This window comes from Anabrus simplex, chromosome 14 (assembly GCF_040414725.1).
Source record: "Anabrus simplex isolate iqAnaSimp1 chromosome 14, ASM4041472v1, whole genome shotgun sequence".
NCBI lineage: Eukaryota > Metazoa > Arthropoda > Insecta > Orthoptera > Tettigoniidae > Anabrus > Anabrus simplex.
In genome coordinates, this window is record NC_090278.1 from 51,109,996 (window position 1) to 51,120,079 (window position 10,084).

The window sequence follows — 10,084 nt, forward strand, 5'->3', positions numbered from 1 at the left end:
CCCGCGCGGTCCTCTCCTCCGGCGAGGCTCCCTCGAGGAACGAGACTCCTGCCGAGTCCGCTGTTGCGAGCTCAGGCGAGTCCTGTTCGTACGCTGTAAGCGGCGGCCCCGGCCGTCGCCGACAGGGGGAGTGTCGGTCCGCGTCTCCCACGACGCAGACGTTCGGCATTGGGTACCTACCTCCTCGCTCAGTGGAGGGTACCCGTCGCGGCTTTGGCCCGGCGGGAAGGTTTTAAATGAACGCCACGCCCATGCTCGAAACATTTCTTAGCTCTGTGACGAGAAACCCATGAAAATGATTGCTTCTCTTCCACTCACCGTGGAGAGAACGATCGGAAAATGAAAAAAAAAAACCTGAACGGTGGATCACTCGGCTCGTGGGTCGATGAAGGACGCAGCAAATTGCGCGTCGACATGTGAACTGCAGGATACATGAACATCGACATTTCGAACGCACATTGCGGTCCATGGATTCCGTTCCCGGACCACGCCTGGCTGAGGGTCGGTTGCTAAAACTGAACGCGACATTGCGTTCGGAGGGTGGGAGCGTCGCGGTTCGTGTGGCCACGGCCGCCGCCGCGTATCCTGAAAAGAGCTTCACCCCGGTGGAGCTGGACCGGTCGACACCACCACTGAGAGTGTGTGAGACGGGAGGGTTGGTCCGCGCAGCGTCTTTGTGTCTGCTGGCGCCGGTTCGCCGCCCTGGCCCCGCGACCAAGCTCAAAAGCGACCGAACATTTTGTGTGACACGCACAAACCAAACACGATCTCAGAGCAGGCGAGACTACCCGCTGAATTTAAGCATATTATTAAGCGGAGGAAAAGAAACTAACAAGGATTCTCTTAGTAGCGGCGAGCGAACAGGGAAGAGCCCAGCACCGAATCTCGCAGGTTCATCCTGCCGAGAAATGTGGTGTTTTGGAGGGTCCACTTATCCCGGGAACCTGCGGTGAGTTCAAGTTCTTCTTGAATGGAGCCACGCTCCGCAGAGGGTGCCAGGCCCGTAGAGACCGCTGCGGCTTCCGGGAGGATCTCTCCTTAGAGTCGGGTTGCTTGAGAGTGCAGCTCTAAGTGGGTTGTAAACTCCATCTAAGGCTAAATATGACCACGAGACCGATAGCGAACAAGTACCGTGAGGGAAAGTTGAAAAGAACTTTGAATAGAGAGTTCAAGAGTACGTGAACCCGTTCGGGGGTAAACGTGAGAAACCCGAAAATACCTCAACCGGGAAGATTCAAGCCTTATCCGCGCCTCTTCCCCTGCTTTGGCCAGATGGGTCCGTCCCCCTGCACGGAGCAATCCGGCGTCAGGGTGGTAACGGGTTTCTACTCGGCCGGGTAGTGGTGGAGAGGTCGGTGGGCCGCACTTCTCCCCTCGTTGGACGTCGCGACCCGTTGGGTGTCGGTCTAAGGCCTGGGTGTGTAGCCTGTTCGTCCACGTCGCAGGGCGTGTTCGTCGGACAGACCCCCGGTGTTCCGGCCGACGGCTCGACGGTATGTGTGCGCTGCGGTTACAGAACAACCTGTTTGTACGGAACAATTTCAACCGCAGGAAGCTGATCCTCCTACATCAGCAATGATCGGAAATCTAAATACAAGAGACATATACCAAGGTGGAGCTAATTTTTTTCTCAGCAATAAACTGCAAACCCTCTTACTTCACGTCAGCTTTGTTAGCTTGCCACTCTAAACATTCCATTTTATGACATGAGACGAAATATTTGTAATTTTTATCATTAACAATTTATAATAAATTTTGTTCATACGATATATTCTAATTATTTTAAATAACTTACCTTAAACAAATTGCCAGCCTTTCTCTTGCAGGAATAGGCCTCCTCCAGTTTGTTGTGAATTTCTTTATAGTCGGTTCCAGTAGATTATATAACATTTCGAAACACTCACGAGACATTCTAAAGTAAGTAAAAAATCTATCTTCAAAACTATCTAATTCTCGACATAATCTGTGATGTTCGTCTAATTGTTCTCATTGTAAATTTATTTCGTGAATCCATTTCCGCTTCTTATTCTTTCTCATAAGGACAAATAATGCTAATATTTCCTCTTCATCAGAAGAACACCACATATTTGAATATCTTTCTCTTCTGCTGACAAAACGCAAGTAGCCTTCCTAGCTGTCCGCACGCTCTAGCATGCCGCAATGTGTGTGACATCTCCGGAGCGCAGACCGCACTGGGTTTCACGACGTCCTGCCCGTGGTCGCGGCCCGCATTCTGTGTGCCAAGGCCTTATATAACCTATATTCTGTATTTATGCCTTTGCTGGTGAGATGTAGTGTTTACAGTGCACTATGTCTTCTGGTATGGGCTATATCAAATTTGTTACTTTCATTGACCTGTCTCAGTCTCATCCTTGGCTTTGACAATATGAAAGTGACTGAGGTATGAGTGATGCTAGTAATACCATTCCTTATGCAGCCAGTTCCTGTTATGAATGGTGTGAAAATATTGCTCATAGGGTCGGTTGGTGCATGCATTTCAGTGGGCTTGGCAGACCGATCTGTAATAGCAACAGCTGGCTCGGTGAGGAAAGCAACGGGAAACTACCTCACTCCTCATTTCCCTAGTACGCCTCTTTAGTGACGCCTAGGCTATTTATGATAGCTGTTGGCGGAGCTGCAGAGGATCAAACCAGCCTTCGGGCTGAATACCCAACATACACATTCTGTATTTAGGATATGTGAATTGATCACTGACGTATGTTTCATTGAAATACACATTTTCTTAAAATTTCGTGCGGCTATTTCTAGCCGAGTGCAGCCCTCATTGGAGGGTGGGTGGGATCTGCCATGTGTAGGTAACTGCGTGTTATTGTGGTGGAGGATAGTGTTATGTGTGGTGTGTGAGTTCAGAGATGTTGGGGACAGCACAAACATCCAGCCCCACGGGCCATTGGAATTAACCAATGAAGGTTCAAATCTCCTACCTGGCCGGGAATCGAACCCAGGATCCTCTGAACCGAAGGCCAGTATGCTGACCATTCAGCCAACGAATCGGACGAAATACTCAGTGAAGGAAAAGTACGAGAAGGAAGTAACTGGGCTCAATTACAGTTATTTTACTCAGTTGCACATTACTTTTTCAACAGGTAATCAATAAAATTATAATTACTGTACTTTGCAGAACGGCAGTCTTAAGGAAATCACTGACTTTTTTTCGCATGGGGCTGAGACACAAAAGTTTCCAAAGAGAAATATACTGTATTACTAAATTTTGTGTATTCATTTAGCATAGAGACATTAAGTGGCTATCATCATTAGGTGAGACTGAATATAATACTTAAGAATTTTCGAAACAAATGTTATCACAGTTTTTATTTTGTCAGTGACTACTAGCATGCCAAATAATGTTTCATTTACTTTCTTAAAATTCCCATCGCTAAGCAGAAGTACACCTTTGCATTTACCGAAAGGACGCTCTACGAAGGCAATTGAAGGAGGTGGTAATGATTATTGTTTCAAGAGAAAGTACAACTAATACTAATCAGAGAGAAAAATGGAAGTGATTCGACATTTCGGAAAATGAAGGTATAGGCCAAAGAAAGACAAGGGCCACGAAGGGTGTAAAAATGAAAAACTCTCTAGGCCTCGAGTACTCTAATACCGTTGGGGTCGGAAAAGAACAAGAGTTGACCAACGGAGGTTGGATGGATAGATAAAAGCGAGGAGCCTGGCTCAAGTGGAAGCAGTAGCCAGGACTCAGCCCAGGGCACTGTGCTCGCCAATCTACGCTCCCAAATTGAGAGTTCTTGGGGCCCTTTTAGTCGCCTCTTATGAAAGGCAGGGGATACCGTGGGTGGTTTTCTTTTTACAATTAGTCGTAACGACACAGGTCGGTCTTACGGCGATGATAGAATAAGAAAGGGCTAGGAGTGGGAAGGAAGCGGCTGTGGCCGTAATTAGGGTGTGAAAATGTGAAACCACGGAAAATCATCTTCAGGGCTGCCGACAGTGGGGTTCGAAGACACTATATCCCGACGGCAAGCTCTCAGCTGCGCAACCCCAACCGCACGGTCACTTGCTCGGTACCGCGATTGTTATTCTACCGCCCCCACTGGTAGTGGTGGGGGTGGTGATTATTATTTTAGGAGGAGGTACAACTGGGTAACCATTCTCTATTTAACACAAATCAGAGAGAAAGTAACTGAAGGGATCCGAAACTTCGAAAGGAAGCAAAGGCCACGAAGGGCGTGAAAATGAAAGACTCCTAGTCCTCACAACCCAATACCGTCGGGGTCAGTAAAGAACAAGAGTTGACCAACGGAGGTCGGATGGATAGATAAAAGCGAGGAGCCTGCTACAAGTAAGTCGGAAACAATGCCAGGACTGACCTAAGGGCGCCGTGGTCGCGAGTCCACGCTCCCAAGCTGACAACACTTGTGTCCCTTTTTAGTCGCCTCTTACGACAGGCAGGGGATACCGTGTGTGTCATTCTACCGCCTCCACCCACTGGAGGACACTTGAAGGAATACTTGTGGTTACTTTTAAGACTGCCCCCAGTCCGGCCCCGCGGTGTAGGGGGCAACGCGTCCGCCTGTCACCCGGTGGCCCCGCCTTCGATTCCCGGCGGGGTCAGGGGTTTTTAATTGTAATGATTAATATCCCTGACCTGGGGACTGGGTGTTTGTGACGTCCTTAATCTTCCTTTCCTCACACACAACATTCCACACTACCGCCATTCCAATTCCAATTCATACAATATGGTGCCAGTAGGGGCAAAAGATCCTTATGGGTCGATGCCCCGAAAAAAAAAAAAACTGTCCCTACCAGTGATGGATATCATAGGGTACTGGAGAGGTAAGAAGGTACTTGATTCAGCACTGGTGAAGTTATTGGTTCTGCTGTAGTAGAGCTGAAAAACTTATCTTCATTATCACTCAATTCTTTTTTCCTTATCTACTTCCGTGCGATGTATCTCGGTTAGTAGAATGTAATGATTTATTTATTTCGTTCAGGTGTCAAGTCTATATGGTCTGACACTGTGGTTAGCCGGTTTGAATCCCGATGGTCGAAAAAAATCACCGGTTAGGTGGGAAAAGAAAGAAATATCGTATGGCTTTTAGTGCCGGGAGTGTCCGGGGACATGTTCGGCTCGCCAGGTGCAGCTCTTTTGATTTGACGCCCGTACGCGACCTGCACGTCGTGATGAGGATGAAATGATGATGAAGACGACACATAGCCTACACCCAGCCCCCGTGGTTAAAATTCCCGACCCTGCCGGGAATCGAACCCGGAACCCCTGTGACCGAAGGCCAGAATTCTAACCATTTAGCCATAGAGCCGGACGGCTGGGTAGAAGAAGTGGTGGTATACAATTCCTAATCACTAGATTGCGTTCCAAAAGCCTGGATTCAATTCCAAATCTCTCCGCAGTGCTCATATTGCAGCGAGGGCATACGACGCTATTGATAGTGATTCCTCCGTCGGATGGGGCATTTAAGACTTGAGCAGACTCCTTGGTGTTATTCGACACGAGTAGGCTATGTGCCGGGACCGATTTTTACCTCCTCCTTTCCTACCAGCATCCCCCTGTGGGTAGAATAACACCCACAGTACCCCCTGTCTGTCATAAAAGGCGACTAAATGGGGCCCCAAGGATCCTGAACTTGGGAGCGTGTGCTGGTGATCACGAGACTCGTGGCTGGGTCCTGACATTGCTTCCATTTACTTGTGCCAGGCTCCTCACTTTCATCTATCCTATCCGACCTCCCTTGGTCAATTTTTTCGACCTCGGCGGTATTGGGTTGTGAGGACTAGGGAGTCTTTCATTTTCACGCCCTTCGTGGCCTTTGTCTTCCTTTGGCCGATACCTTCATTTTCCCCTTCCATGTTTCTTCTGATTAATGGTAAATCGCTCGTTGGCTATAACAGTGGCACAACTTTTTTTAAAAAAATCTGAGATAAATGAGTTTACATTTTCTGACGGACCGCAGATAATAATGACATTCTTCTGCGACACCAGCACAACTTACAATGTGTCACTGTCGATTAACAGAACGCACTACGCGACTGCCGAGCTCCAGGTGCAAACTGAGAAGCGCCAGTACTACAGCCAATATTATACAACAATGCAGAGAATGCAACAGTGGCACTTCTGCCAGTTGTTGGTGGAATATTGAACTACAAGATATGCCGCTGTTGCAGCTGGGAGGAAGACTAATCTGCAGTGCTGGAGAGTGCATTTACTCAAAATTCGTATTTGTTGAGTTGTGTCACAATTGCAACCCACGAGCGATATACAGTATGGTTGCCCAGTTGTACTTCCTCTTAAAACAATAATCACCACCTTACTCCCATCGTGTATCACGTCATTCGTTTCATCTCATTACTCCTCTGATGAGGTTGACGTCAGGAATAATAATAATGGCGTATGGCCTCCGAGAGGCCGTCGGTGGATGCAGAGTGAGTTTCGTCCCTTAAGACGCCACGGCTTGTCCGTGGTCCAATAGCTCTGTACTCTGACCGGCCTACCGAGCAGAGGAAAGTTGGCCACGGCTCTACCGTGGCTCTACGCCTCTGCATTCGGGAGACGGGACAGGGACATAGGGTTGGACTTCACGCCTAGCCCCACCCGTCGGCTGAACGGAGAATGGTAGTGATGGGTCGCGTGATGCAAAGCTCCCGATGCATTCTGAGCAAGTGATGCAGTCTATGACTCGTACCGGTAATCCTATCTCGAAGTTTGAATCGGGACATCATGCGCATGTTATCCCTCGACTATACTACGCCTGCTGATCAACTAATGACGTCTCCGAAATACTTAATAAGTAGCTAGTGGTACGTAAAACAAATAACATCATTATAACAATTAATGACGATACGCCCACTTTTAATCCACTCGCAGTCAACTTACTACCTGTACTTCCTGTATTTTACTTATGCACTGTCCGTTTCCACGGCGAAATGGATAGTGTGCTGGCGTTTGGTCCAAGGGCTTCCAGGTTCAATTCTAAGCAAGGTAAGACATTTTATTCTTCATAGATTAGTTCGTATGGTTCGGGGACTGGGTATGTGAAATAAATAGTAATGAAGACTGTGACATATTTTTAACATATTATTGAAACCATTTCTTTTACAACGCATCGAGTTGTGTAATAATTTGAACAGAAAGGAAAATATACCGGTAATGGTATAAAGATACTGGTGTATGTGTGCATGTATCTGAAAAGGAACTCGTTCTCGGGTTAAGTCTCATTCTGGACTACCGATACTTTTATATAAGTATGGTAACAAATTTATCGTTTCCATGAAAAGGATCATTCAAGACCAGCTACAATATTATCCGACCTGAAGGCACATACACAGGATGAAGCCGAACTCCGTCGACAAACTTTCGGAAACTGTTGAGGGAAACCTTCTGTGTATAGGTAGAAGGTACCCGTGGTTTCCGGTGGCTCGTTATAGAGTAGAACCGGTAATTAAATTATGATTTATTCAGTTTTATTACCGCAAACACCCTTATTTCTGTGGAAATATCTTCACAACAGAGAAAAAGCCTGCAGTATTCAATAACCAAAACGTACAACACAAAACCGAGAGTAGCAAAGCCTGTAATATGTAATAACCAAAACGTACAACACAAAACACAGTAATGCGATAACGCTCTGTAGAAACACGTACACTTTTATCACAGTTGTTCAATATTTTCTATCAGTATACTGTTTTAAAGGTAACAATTCCATGTCGCTGGCTTCCAGCACGTTAAAGAACTCCTTTCTTTCTTTCTTTCTTTCTTTCTTTTTTCTTTCTTAATCTGTTTACCCTCCAGGGTTGGCTTTTCCCTCGGACTCAGCGAGGGATCCCACCTCTACCGCCTCAAGGGCAGTGTTCTGGAGCTTCAGTCTCTGGGTTGGAGGATACAACTGGGGAGGATGGCCAGTGCCTCGCCCAGGCGGCCTCACCTGCTATGCTGAACAGGGGCCTTGCGGTCGATGGGAAGATTGGAAGGGATAGGGAAGGAAGCGGCCGTGGCCTTAAGTTAGTTACCAACCCGGCATTTGCCTGGAGGAGAAGTGGGAAACCACGGAAAACAACTTCCAGGATGACTGAGGTGGGAATCGAACCCACCTCTACTCAGTTGACCTCCCGAGGTTGAGTGGACCCCGTCCCAGCACTCGTACCACTTTTCAAATTTCGTGGCAGAGCCGGGAATCGAACCCGGGCCTCCGGGGATGGCAGCTAATCACACTAACCACTACACCACAGAGACGGACTAAAGAACTCCTGCGGGACATAATTCCCACACCCTGGCGTCTGTCAAGAACTAGCATTTAGGACGGACGTAAAACAACATTATTATGAGTACTATTTTCAATGCAATGCAGATACAAAGCTGACTGATCAGATGACATGGACACGAGGTAATCAAATTTGTTTACATTATGATTGGTGTATATTGCATGTGTTGAGGTGGAAGAGATTTTATTATATATTGGTTATTTTGTATATTCAGTAAAGTTACAAATACTTCTATTAGAGATTTGGTTGTTTCTGCACGAACAGGCGTGTTTGGTAGCCGAAACTCCGATTGCAAAACAAAAACAAACAAAAATATTTGAAGAAAAGATTCGAACCACCACAAAACGTAGCGGATGATAATACCCAACGATGCTATGTAGCCTACTGAGCCATACTAACAGCTCGAGTTCAATGTTTGCTAATTATTTCTGTTTCTACCATATTCGTCCTTGCTGAGGTCCAATTGGAGCGTGCCTCGAGATGCATCGAGATAATGACGTCAGGCTCGAGTATCTCAAACGAGAGTTATACCCACCACTAGAGAATGGTTTTCCGTGGTTTTCCATTCTCCTGCACTAAGGTGAATGCCGGGACAGGTCGTAGTATAGGCCACGGCCGCCCACCCCCTCACCTTCTCCGCACATCTCCTTCACCGCAACAAATCTCCCGGCCTGAGAGACGGCGTCACCGTCTAAGAGGCCCGCCTCCCCCTTCAGGGGAGGAATGAAAACATTTAGTATTAGTAGTAGTCCGAGAGGCCTGGTGCAGGTCTTTTTCGAGTAGATGGCCTATTAGGCGACCTGCATGTCTGTGAAGATAAGGGCCCTACCTAGGATGATTTCTAATGTTAATAATAATGGCGTGTGGCCTCCGAAGAGGCCGAGTGTAGGTCTTTCGAATTGACACCGTATAGGCGACCTGCGCGTCTATGAGAATGGGGCCCTATCTGTGATGAATTCTAATGCTGAAGACGGCACACACAACCAGCCCCCGAGCCAATGGAATTAACCAATGAAGGTTAAAATTATCGACCCCGGGACCTTCAGGACCAGAGGCCAGCACGCTAACCATTTAGCCATGGAGCCGGACATTTCTAATGTTGAATACGCCACACACACCCAGCCCCCGAGCCATTGAAAGTAACCAAATCCCCGACCCCGCCAGGAATCGAACCCGGGACTCTCTGAACCGAAGCCCAGTACACTGACCATTCAGCCAACGAGTCGGACAACGTCAGGAAGGGCATCCGGTCATAAAAACTCGCTACGAAGATTCATCACTCTTCATATCCGACTCCTCCGCAGAGAAACGGAACAAGGGTATTAAAAATGATCAATTACTTCCCAGACAATCTGGGCTACCACAAGGACAATATTTAATGCGAAACTAGAACTTGAAATTAAGCCTACAATAGAGTTCGTAAAATATCAATCAACGTATTGATAAAAAACTACAAATATTATCTTCAAACAGGTAATGCAGATTAGAAAAGTAAACATTCAGAAAAGTACCCGAATAGAGCCCGGTACTACAGCTAGTTAAAACAAATAGTTTTATTGCTGTTATTATTTCTCTCGGAAATGGAACATGTACTAATGACCTTGATACGGTAATTACTCGCTCAATTCGAGCCTGTCTACGGCAATAAAGGTATCAAAATGTTCTCACGGCAAGTGGGTCGGAATAATCAACACAGCAAGCCTCAGTTTGGTTATGGGAAATTGCCTTGCTTGTTTAGCGAAACAGCTGAAGAACGAACCGCTATGATCGCGAACAGGTGAAGGGCAGCTGGCGCTCCTAGTGGGAACACGACTCACCGGACGGACAA

At 47.0% G+C, this 10,084-nt stretch overlaps 1 non-coding gene across 1 annotated transcript; it reads left to right on the forward strand.

Moving 5' to 3' along the window:
- The first annotated feature begins 350 nt into the window (after nt 1-350).
- Nucleotides 351-505, forward strand: LOC137503037 (5.8S ribosomal RNA). The gene has a single exon (XR_011019010.1). It is a non-coding gene; the product is annotated as a 5.8S ribosomal RNA (ribosomal RNA).
- Nucleotides 506-10,084: the final 9,579 nt, after the last annotated feature.